Source organism: Schistocerca gregaria, chromosome 2 (assembly GCF_023897955.1).
Source record: "Schistocerca gregaria isolate iqSchGreg1 chromosome 2, iqSchGreg1.2, whole genome shotgun sequence".
Classification (NCBI taxonomy): Eukaryota; Metazoa; Arthropoda; class Insecta; order Orthoptera; family Acrididae; genus Schistocerca; species Schistocerca gregaria.
The window spans coordinates 793,896,463-793,909,084 of NC_064921.1; positions in this window are offsets into that span (position 1 = coordinate 793,896,463).

Below are 12,622 nucleotides of genomic sequence, written 5' to 3' on the forward strand. Positions count from 1 at the left end.
CTGAAGACAGTGGGACAGCAACAACAGGCCACCTTCTTCACTGTTAAACCAGTGGCATGGTCTGGACCATTCACAGATGTTCCGAACAAATTTCTGGGGCTAATTCACCCAAGGGTGCCACAGGATGTCAAGCATTCAGTACCTCACCATATCATCACCACCCCTAGTCCCCCATCTTGTGCCACCCTCATTGCCTCACACCCGACAGTATTGCGGTTGCAAAGGCCAAGTTCGAGACAATGTTGTGACGAGGTGTCGTCTGACTATCGAGCAGCTTCTGGTCTTCCACATTACATTTAATGTCCAAAAAGGGCAATTCGTGGTGCCCATGTGGGGACTACTGTACACTAAATTTAAGGACAGCTACAGCTGCCTAGATATGGCAGCATTTCATGGATGGTGTTTGAAAGGGTTACTGTGCTACTTCATGTACCTGTATGACATCCTTGTATCCCTGAAGACAACTGAACTCCACTGCAGCCACCTAACAACTATTTTACAGCACCTCAGGGAGACTGGAATAGTGATCAGTCCACTGAAATATGTATTCAGGGTCAGTGAGATTGAGTTTCTCAGTCACATAATTACCCCTACTGGATCCACATCTCTGCCAGAAAAAGTGCAGGTGATCCTGAACAGGCTATGCCCAGAAACTCACAGAGGCCTATGTCACTATCTAGAGATGGTCAACTTCTACTGGCGCCATCTGTGTAACACTGCTGTGGTACTTGAACCCCTGACTGCAGTGCAACGTGACGTCATGATGAAAGGAAGGGCTCCTGCTACCTGGACTCACAAAATGGAGCAAAGTTTTACTGTGCCTAAAAGGTGCCTCGCCATAGCGGTGCTGCTCGCTCTTCCAATACACGATGCAGAGTTAGCTGCCATTGTGGATGCTAGCCAGGCCACTGTCAGCACAGTGCTTCAACAACATGTTGAAGGCAGCCACTCAACTTCTTCTTGCAGAACCTGTCGGCACTACAGCACTCTTGGAGCACACACAACTGTGACCTGCTCATCCTGTATCAGGTGATGAAACATTTCCATATATCGGTAGAAGCCCACCCCTTCATTATCTTCACCAACCACAAAGCTATAACAAATGCTTTCCAGACCAACAACACCAACTGTTCACCATACCAACTAGAGCAGTTGCTGTGTGTGACCCAGTTGACAACAGACACCTGACACATTTCCGGCATGGACAATGTCATCGCTGACTCTTGTCGCTGGATTGTGCACTCATCTCCACCCCAGTGAACTTTGAATGTGTTGCACAAGAACAGGAGGGTGATGGAGTACTGGACAGCTTCTGATATGATCCCTCCAGGGGCCTATGTCTGGAACTGGTGCCCATCGCTGGCTCGTCCTGGAAGATTTCGCATGACATTATGACAGGCACGCATCGCCACTTTCTCCCAAAAAAATCTGTGCAGCACTTTCAAATCTGTCCACAGGTTACCACATACTGGTACAAACACCATGGCGTCACTTGCGGCAACACGTTTCATCTTGATCAGACTCTGGAAGGACTGTCATTGGTAGGCACACAACCGTATGGCCTGCCAGCATGGCATGCCAAAGTCAAGCGACACACTCAGGCACTCATAGATGCCTTCCCTAATGTGTCATGTCGCTTCACACATGTCCATGTGCACACTGTAGGCTCATTTCCTCTGCCCTAAGCCAAGTCTCCTTAAAATTGTGGACCAGTTCACCTGCTCGCCAGGGGTAATGACCAAAGCAGACATCACATGCTACTGCCCTCACTGACACCTGGGTGGTGCACATTGGCTGCCCCAGCTACGTAATTGCTGACAGCAGCCACCAGTTCGACTGTGCACTGTTCAGACATGTTACCTGACTGTGTTCCGCACAGCTACACCGCACGACTAGCTACCACCTGGCATTTAGTGGCATGTCTAGCAGCTTCATTGGACACTGAAGGTGTCCCTGAGGTGTCAAGACACCACCTGCAAGGAAGCAATGCTCTGTGTACTCCTCAGCCTGCGAGTGACACTGAAGCAAGAGATTGGCATCTCACCTATATACCTAATCTACTGTCAGTTGCTCGCCAACCCTGGAGAATTCATGGAGGAAGTATCAACGCCATGCGATGCCGTGGCCCCACCATTAGAAGGATGCCTACGCAGTCATCAGGCCAGCCTCCAACTGCACTCACCAATGTGGCACACTGCCAGCAAAGCCTTTGTCCATGCAGACCTACAGCACTGCACGCATATGATGCTGTGCACAAACACAGTACAGCCACCACTTTGGCCACTCTACCTGAGACCACACAGTGTGATAATCCATGGTGCGAAGACATTGGAGGTCGAGTATAATGGTATGCCAGCTAAAATCTCACTTGACAGGCTCAAACCGGTGTATGTCTTGACAGGACCCACCACTGGGAACATCTTCATCCGGGTTGAAAGAGTTAGTAACAGATGACACTCTGCTTGTAACTGGCCATGCAGAGTATAACCCAGCAGTTGACAGTGACTCATGTGCACCAACAGCTGTCACAGAGCAGCTGTGTGCATCTCAGCCTATCCCAGCCCCATCCAGACAGCTGCCCAACAGTGCCTCACCCACGTGCACCGGCCAGCCCCACTGCAGTGACCAGCAGTATATGTCACATCCACCAGCCACCGTGTTCACTTCAAACACCTGTGCTGCATCGTAATGATGTCATGCTGCACACAGCAGTGTGCACACATAATGCCCACCACCTGCCGCTGAGATCCTGTCTCTGGCAGGCTGCCTCACCAGATAAAACAAATCTCTAGTCGAGCTCCAGACACTGCTACCCATCTTACCAGCTGTTTGCTCATTGCAGCTCCTCGAATTGCCATCGCACCTCCGCCACATCAGATGGTGAGGCTGAACTGACTCCCACACCGGTTCCTGTGTCATGTCCCAGTTGATCTCTGGATACCGCTTCCTGCACCACTGAGTATGTCCACCACAGCTCTGGAAGCCATGTTCGAGCCCCGATGACACCGCATTTGTTTTTGTTAAACTTTCAATTGTCTTTGCTACTGCAAGCGTGTACCACATCGCATTTCTGCACCATATTTGTGCATCTCTATGAATATTTTGTTTGGTTATTTTTCCCATGGTTAACGAGACCTTGTTTATTTGCATATGAACTCAGTGTTACGAACAGTGCATCTTTCACCTACACTTCATTTCTTATTCTTTGTAGCAGGTAACTACAGTTTGTTCGTGCGTCAGTGTTTCTGAGCTACATCTGCGCACAAGATCTGCAACCACTCGTCACTACAGACAGTTCCCGCACAGTGTTGTCGGGCACTGCTATTGTAATGCGCCACGTGGGGTCACACCCCTGCGTGCCCCACCAGCCACTCATTACGTCACACAACACTGCCTTTATGCCTGTACTCACATCACGCACCGCTGCCACTGCACTCGTGCTGTTGTCACCACAAGTGTAATATATGCTGGCCGCAGATGGAACATTTTGACCTCTTGCACCAAAAAAAACTCCACTTCCCAAGGGGGGATCTGTGTGGCAGCCTTGGGCAGCAGCACAGAAGACTGCACAGTCAGGGGGCCATTCAACTGTGAATGCCCTTATGCAAAAGTACCTTTAGGCCAAAGCACGGCAACAATGCAGTGCTGATGGTTGCACAGGACACAAAAAGAGACAATAGTGTGAGCTAGACACTGTTAACAGATGTCTGCATTGTGTTGCGATCTTGCCAGCTGTGGTTCACATGGATCAAGTACAATGAGGCCCCCACCATCGTGTATGCAAATCAGACAGTCGCCACTCATTCACTGTGTTTGTCGCACCCACAAATTAAACAGCATCCACAAGACAAGAGAACATTCGCACAGTCAGCCTGACACACACCCACTGCCTTCTGCGGCCACTAGTCTGTACTGCATGCTTGATTACTGACGGGTGTATACACTCCGAGATCAGTGTTCGAGCCATTCACCGCGGTCGTGCGATCACCTACGCAAACATTTCCAGTGTAATAATTATAACTTTTTGGTGTATGTATATTGCTGTGAAGAAATGTGTTGTGTGTAACCATGAGTAATAGCTATCACCCATGCCTACAGCTTGGACTCAGTTCATAGGTGCGGCAGTGGCCAGCCCACAGTACAACAGGTTTGAAAGTGGCAAAACACCACGCATTGCTCACGCCATCAGTGTATGTGCTGCTGTTTATCACATCATCCAGAATCCCTCACCTCCTATTTCCTTCCCTGTACCCATCTAAGACTGTTTGTTTAATCACCTTCTTCTTTCTTAATATGTTGTTGTTGTTGTTGTCGTCAGTCCTGAGATTGGTTTGATGCAGCTCTCCATGCTACCCTATCCTGTACAAGCTGCTTCATCTCCCAGTACCTACTGCAACCTACAGCCTTCTGAATATGCTTAGTGTATTCATCTCTTGGTCTCCCTCTACGATTTTTACCTTCCATGCTGCCCTCCAATACTAAATTGGTGATCCCTTGATGCCTCAGAACGTGTCCTACCAACCGATCCCTTCTTCTGGTCAAGTTGTGCCACAAACTTCTCTTCTCCCCAATCCTATTCAATACTTCCTCATTAGTTATGTGGTCTACCCATCTAATCTTCAGCATTCTTCTGTAGCACCACATTTCGAAAGCATCTATTCTCTTCTTGTCCAAACTATTTATCGTCCATGTTTCACTTCCATACATGGCTATACTCCATACAAATACTTTCAGGAATGACTTACTGACACTTAAATCTATACTCGATGTTAACAAATTTCTCTTCTTCAGAAACGCTTTCCTTGCCATTGCTAGTCTTCATTTTATATCCTCTCTACTTCAACCATCATCAGTTATTTTGCTCCCAAATAGCAAAACTCCTTTACTACTTTAAGTGTCTCATTTCCTAATCTAATTCCCTCACCATCACCCGACTTAATTTGACTACATTCCATTATTCTCGTTTTGCTTTTGTTGATGTTCATCTTATATCCTCCTTTCAAGACACTGTCCATTCCGTTCAACTGCTCTTTCAAGTCCTTTGCTGTCTCTGACAGAATTACATACCTCCGGAATATTTTACCCAAGAGGACACCATCATCATTTAATCATACAGTAATGCTGCATGGCCTGAGAAAAATTACGGCCATAGTTTGCCCTTGCTTTCAACTGTTCGCAGTACCAGCACAGCAAGGCCGTTTTGGTTATTGTTACAAGGCCAGATCAGTCAATCATCCAGACTGTTGCCCTTGTAACTACTGAAAAGGCTACTGCCCCTCTTCAGGAACCACACGTTTGTCTGGCCTCTCAACAGATACCCCTCCATTCTGGTTGTACCTACGGAACGGCCATCTCTATCGCTGAGGCCTGCGAGCCTCCCCACCAACAACAAGGTCCATGGTTCATGGGGGGTGGTCTTAATATGTAAGGTGAAGAAAAAATGCTACAGTTGGAGGTTGGCATACAATTCCTCACCCAGTTTAAAGAAATAAGTTTATCTAGCAAAATCAGATCAGGTGCATTTTGAAAACACACATATGAAACAAGGACCTGCTAACACAGTCACACTGTGCAGCATATCGGAATGTACAGAGGAATGTGTATCACCCCAAACTACCACATCAGCCATCGTAGCTCACTGAGTGGACTGCTGGGACATAAAACTCACATCCACTGTGGAGCTATGGTTTGAATCATCATCATGTTCCTTTTTTTTATTTTTAAGATGTTTCATCCCTAATTATTGTCATTTATTAGCAGGACATCATTTTGTCAAATGACAATAGCCTATTACATGACAGTGGCATCCATTAAACTGCATGTATGTGGCTGCTGACAGTGCAGTGCACGACCATAACAGGTCCTGTCAAGTTCAACTATAGTGGCTTCCCAACAGAGTTCACAATTGATGAATACGTCAATATGTTTTTGGTGATGGGTGCATCTGATAACCAAGGTGCAGCTGCTGCTCGTGCATATGCTGCACAATACCCTCACAGGCACCAGCCCAATAACAATGTCCTTCATTGCCTGGAACAATGTCCTCGGAAACCAGTAATCTTTGCCCCAGGCAATGTTTTAGGAAATCAGTAATCTCTGTCCATAAGTAATAGACACAGGTCGTCCAAGGACTAGACATCCATTAGTCATCTTGGCAAAGTACTTGTGATATTGCAAGGCAATTCCAGGTATCTCAAAAACTGGTTGTTGAAGTGTTTCATCATGAAGAACTGCATCCATATCATTACACATTAACTCAATATCAGCGGCCAGAAGAACACATCCAAAGAGTACAGTTTTGTCAATGCATTTTGCACCACATGGAAGATAATGAACAATTTATAAATCATGTGATGTGGACTGACAAATCTAGCTTCACTTGTGAAGGTATTTTCAACCTCTACAACAGCCATTCTTGGTCAGGACACAACCCACATTACATCCATGAAGGTGGCCTTCAGGCATGCTTTGGCATAAAACTGAGGCTTGGAATCATAGGAGGAGTGGTTTTGGGTCCTTGCCTATTGCTGGACAAGATAAATGCACCTCTGTGTCATACATTTCTTTGCAATAATTCGCCTGATGCATCAGATAATATTCCACTTGGTGTCTGGTGACAGCTATGGCTTCAGCATAATGGTGAACCACATTTATATTATTTATTGATTTATTTCTCAAGTAAAGACCTGCTGCCTGTTATTATATAGTAAGCCATACATTTTGTGATTTTATATGTTATATCACACAAATTTAGTTTAATTACCAGTATTTTTGTGAGTATTATACAAAAGGGTAAAATAAAAAATATAGGAGGTTACAAATGTATATATACAGTTATGTTTAAATTTGTAGCCAACTTAGATAATGGTAATAAATAAGATATATAATAACTTGCAGATGCATTTTTAGTTAAAATTAAAACTGTATTTAATGGAAGATATAAGATATAACAATAATGTTGATTTATATATGATGTAACAGTTCTTCTTCTTATGTCTTCTATGTGTTTCCTACACATCTGTTACTATGTTGTTTTGACTGTGGTAATGCTTAATTAATAATCTCTTTATTAGTTGGGTGAAATGAAATGAAATGTCATGTGGCTGGTGCCACCTGTTGGGTAGACCGGTCGCCTGGCGCAAGTCTTTTGAGTTTATGCCACTTCGGCAACTTGGGTGTCGATGGGGATGAGATGGTGATGAAGACAACACAACACCCTGTCCCTGAGTGGAGAAAATTTCTGACCCTGTCAGAAATCTAACCCGGGCCCCTTTGCATGGCATTCAGTCACGCTGACGATTCAGCTATTGAGGTGGACATTAGTTAGGGTTAGAATGTGTTACTGAACTTAAGACAACAGTGGAGGTTGTGTGTTGATTTACTGTGCCATAGTCAGTGGCACTAGGTTTGAGGGCTCGGTAAAACTTCAAGCCAGTCACATCTGATGCAGCAAAAGCAGAAGATAGTGTTACATGCTATGAAATGGTATAGCTTACTTTGTTTGTTTGTGTATCTCATCTTTACTTCTTGTGCGTGATGTAGCATCCAAGTCAGTTCTGTGATTGTACCTGTGTCATTTATTAAGTACTGCTGATCTGTCAGACATAGAGCCTGTCTTATTCGAGAATATGGTCTCTCTTGTTTGTATGCAGCTTGTGCTTGTGATACTTAATTTTCAACGTTGTGTATAGTGTTCCAGTCATTGTTTCTGTGTATTAACTGTCCAATGTCTTTGTTCTCTATACTTGGTCTTATATATCGTTGGACATCAAAGATCAGCATTATGTGTTCAGGTGAACCATTCTCACTACAGGCACAAGTGAGAGTCTGTTTTAGGCCTAACCTGTGGAGATGCTCAGGCTATGGGCCATCAGAGAGTGCACCATGCCGTGTGTTGGGTTTATGTACTACAAATTTATCCACTCTCAGATACTGGGGAAGAAAGCATAGACCCACCTTCCCTTGCCAATTTTGCCCCTTCTGTCTGCCATGTATCAATTCTCCATTTATCATTTCTCCACTTGTTTAATTCCCATTTGTCGGGTATGTATTGTACAGTTATTTCTCTTAATCTGTCTGCATCTTCCCCTCTTTAGCTAGCTGCTCTAAGGCAAATTGTAATATCTACATGGAAAACCAGTACCATGCACACACTGTCTAAATTGATGTCATGCTGAAACGCCCCGAGATTCTGATTAGAACACTTCTCTGGCCATGCCTCATGATGGTTTTATGCATACCTATTCATTATTGATGTGCCTAAGCACTAGCCCCAAAACAAGTTATTGATTCAAAGACTGCTGTGTAATATGTCCTCATTGTCTATTGGGCGTAGTCAGTATTGTACAGATTTGTCTTGCAAGTTTATGCATACATTTCGCTGCTTGTTCTTCAAAATGTAACTGTTCATCAATGTCAATGCTGAGGTATCTTGTCACAGCTTTCCTTCTTATAAATTTCTTGCTTAACGCTATAATTGGTGTTCTTTTCACTGTGCCTCATAGAAGTAGGTAAACAGTTTTATTACTTGCTGTTGTTTGTGCACAATTCACCAATGAATGCAAGGATCTGCATGGCTTTACTCTCTAACTGGGACCTGGAGTGTGACAGTACCATGGCCGTAAGGTCATCAGTGTATGCAACCACCTTGTTTGCCTTGTTGTCGTCATTTAGAGCATTCAGTGGTTTATGGCTATGTCCCAGAAAACTGGACCACATATGAATTCTTGCAGACAACCCATGGTTACCCTTTTTTAAACTTTTTGTGACCAGTCTTCCATTCTGTTATCCTGTTTTTACAATAACCTTAAAGGCTGTTGTATAGAACCAGCAGAATTCTCATGTCTCTAAGTATTGCTACTATGTATTTGTCATGTACTGTCATGTCAGTTCTATGGATCTGTGCATTGTTGATGGATTTATGTGGTCAAAAGCCAAACAGACGTGGGCTTAGACCGAAGAGCTGCCAGTGTGACTGAAGTCTCTTACACAGCAATATCTCCTGTACCTTTGCCAGGATGTTAATGAGGCATATTGGTCTGTATGTCTTAGGGTCACAGGTATGGTACAAGTGGAGTAGCTTGTTTTATGGTTTCTTGGTGGTGCCACCCAGGGCCAAAGCCTTTTTGTTCTTTGCTTTGTGTATTGCCAATGCGACTTCCTCACAAGCAAAAAAGGATGGAGATACCTTTGTTTTCATATTTGTCAAGTAGACTGTGAAAGTTGCTGTGAAATTGGTTGTCCTGCATGTGGTCATCATCAGGCTTCCTGTCCAACAATGTCATGTCGCCTGATCATTTCATTTTTTACAGCCCTCTCCCCCCCCCCCCCCCCCCCAGGTTGCATTATCCTCATCATCATCATTGCACAAGTCATCCAATGTGGCATCACCTAAAATAAGACTAGCTCCCAGCGGCCAAACTTCCCCAGATGGGGCTTCCCGTCCAACAATGTCACATGATCATTTCATTTTTTACAGTCCCCCCCCCCCCCCCCCCAGATGTTTCTCTGTAAGTTTGCTCTAACATATGTGTCCCAGTGGTTTCTCCTGATCTTATGTGCTTTGTCTCATAAGTATTTATTCTTATGCATGCAATATGTTTTCATTTCTTCTAGTGTTCCATGTTATTAGTAGGAGTCTTGTCATGAGTTAACCATATTGTGTGCTGCTGTCTGTATTGTTAACATTGTAAAAATACTGACTCATTCCATATCCTTGCAACTCCATTGCTATCAGGATCAACAGGACTCGCAATAAAGTAAAATAAATAAATAAATATGTTTTAGTGTTGCGGTGGTGTAGAAGTTTAATTTCTCTTTCCTGTGCTATCTTTGAATTTTGGTTACATTGTCTTGTATCATGAGTATCTTTTCTTAATCTTGTTGATAGTGCTGACCATGGTGCCCTTTGTTTGGGTGCATTGCATGATGGTGCACAGCCATACTTTGGAATGAAATACTATTTAAATTAAGCATTTACAGGGAAATGGATTGGTCATAGAGGTCCAATGTTTTGGCCTCTTAGCCTATATGTTTCCTGGACTTTACTCCACTAGATTTTTATTTGTGGGGAACTTGAACGAACAAGTTTACAGTACTCCACCCATGGATGCAAATGACCTAATAGCTTGTGTGTGTGCCACTTTGGCAATGGTGGATGTGAGTATCTAGGGTCCAGCAAAGTATGATCCTGTAAGCAGTGAATGTGTTTGTAAATGCAAGATAGTCATTTTGAACATCTTCTCTAAAGTCAATGTTGTTTCTACGTACATGTACCAACTCCAAGAACATCTGGATGTCAAAAGAGCAGAATGGAATTACTGTGCGTATCATAATGTGCAAACCAATGTAGGCTACCTATTGTGCTTTTTGTACCTCATTGGCTACAGATGGTGTTACTGTATCCACTTTATTTGTGTCATGGACGAAACAAAGAGGTTGTTTATATCTGTAATAAGTTCATGTTATGTCTTAATTTTTAAAGGTAACATAAACAGAAAGAAACACCTAAGATGCCAAATTGTGGAGGTGTAAATTGGATACAATTTGATGCTTTAGATGAAAAACAATATTTGGCATGAAGGAGACTCAAACATCGGCAAGTCTGTGTATCCATTTCCTGTGGCCTTACCTCATCTCACTGACCTGATGGAGCAAGTAAGTGACTTCAGATCTGTATGAAGATTATTCTTACCTTATTTCTAATACTTATTTCATGACCTGAGCTGTTGGTTTCAAATAAGAGACGTATTATTTATGACAAACCCACACTAAGTACAGCCACAATGTGTGTGTGTGTGTGTGTGTGGTTTTTTTTTTTTTTGTGTGTGTGTGTGTGTGTGTGTGTGTGTGTGTGTGTGTGTGTGTGTGTGTGTACTCCAGCTAAAGAAAGGATTGATTCCAAAAGCTAATAAGTTTTCTTCCTCTTCAGTGTGTGCCTGTTGATGACTCAAAGTTTCTGCTTATTCAATTAGTGGCCGCTTACTCCTCCTAAAACTATTTAAATTTCATTAACGAATAAATGTATTGGGTAGTAGTGGTTGATACACCCAGTTCTTGAGCTAACTTCTGCAGGACGATCTTAAGTTAACATCAGCAATGAGTTGTATTACATACAGTTGGATGCGGAAACTTAGACTTGACTTGAAGAGTTACCCTAAAAAATCTCATATGACATTAGGGAACGGAAGTAAGTGAAGTATACTACTTTTTTTAAAAAAAAAATATGTCAGCTATGACTAACAACATCCACACTGCAAATAAAGATTGCTTAGATTCTTCAGCAGTTCTATGGCATACTTCTACTATGTTAATGTACAGGCAATTTACTCCAATTATACAGTTATTGCCATTAATATTTAAATACCTGCAATGATAAAGAAAGCCTACCTCTTCTTAATGACAAATTATACTCATGAATGAAAACTATAAAATATGGTGTAGGAAAAAGCACAGATATTGTGCTAGATTGTTATTTTTATTTGCAGGTGGTGAGCCACACTGAGGGATGACACATATTTAAGCTGGGATGGCAATTGCAGCAAATTCACTAGAGAAAATACCTGCTCGGGTGCAAAAATAGAAGTTCCAGTGATTGCCAGTCTGCTCTGATTGAGGTGTAGTATTCCTAAGATGATATATAGGTACCTTTGATAATGAAAGTTACGCTGTGTAAATAACAAATGAAATATTCTTTTAATAAAAAATTTACATGGGGGATTCTTGGTTGAACATTAACAGTGATGTAAGGTCTTTATGTGATCTGTTTGATGATGTATATGTGTAATGTCAATATATGAGTTATTGATACAAATGGACTTCTTATGTTATTTGATAGAAGTTAAAACTGTGGTACAGATTCTCTTAACAGCAATAAAAGTGCAGCCAGAATACAAGTCTGAAACCAGCCTTACAGGATGTCATGTTCAAGGACATAAAAAGCAAGGAGAACTACATTAAAGAATTTTGCAACAACTCACAAACACCAGACAAACAGGTAGCAATTGCAACAGGAATGAGGAAACATTCATATTAAATTACTGACCACATGCTAAAAGATATCAGCCACAATGATAATAAGTAGGTGTTAAAAACCTTGGGGTATAAGACCATTCTGGACAAATAGCAAAATATAAAATATTTGAAAAGAAACAAACAAAAGCACTTGGTTGCAGGAAGGTGTTTTTTATATTAAAAAGATGCCAGACAAGGTCGAAAGTATATTCAGGAACACGTGCAAATGAAAAATTCAACAAAGTCATGAGTATATTCAAACTAAAATTTCAGTAGACATTTCCTAAAATAGAACACTATGTTGGGAAATACAGCAGAAATGAGTGGCTAACAAAAGGCATCAGAAAATTCTCTGACTTATCGTGTAACTAAAATCTGGTAGAACAAAGCCAAAACAAATAAACATAGAAAATAGAAATAAAAATGGTTTAACAGATAATCCTAGAGACCTGACCAACTTCACAAACAATTACTATAGTAGTAGAGCAACCAAAAATACACGCTATGGCTACAAATAACAATATACCCTACACAATGCTACTGCTATCCATTACTGAGTAGGAAATCAGTGGAGTTGTGCATAAATTAATGATGTCTACAGCTCTAGACA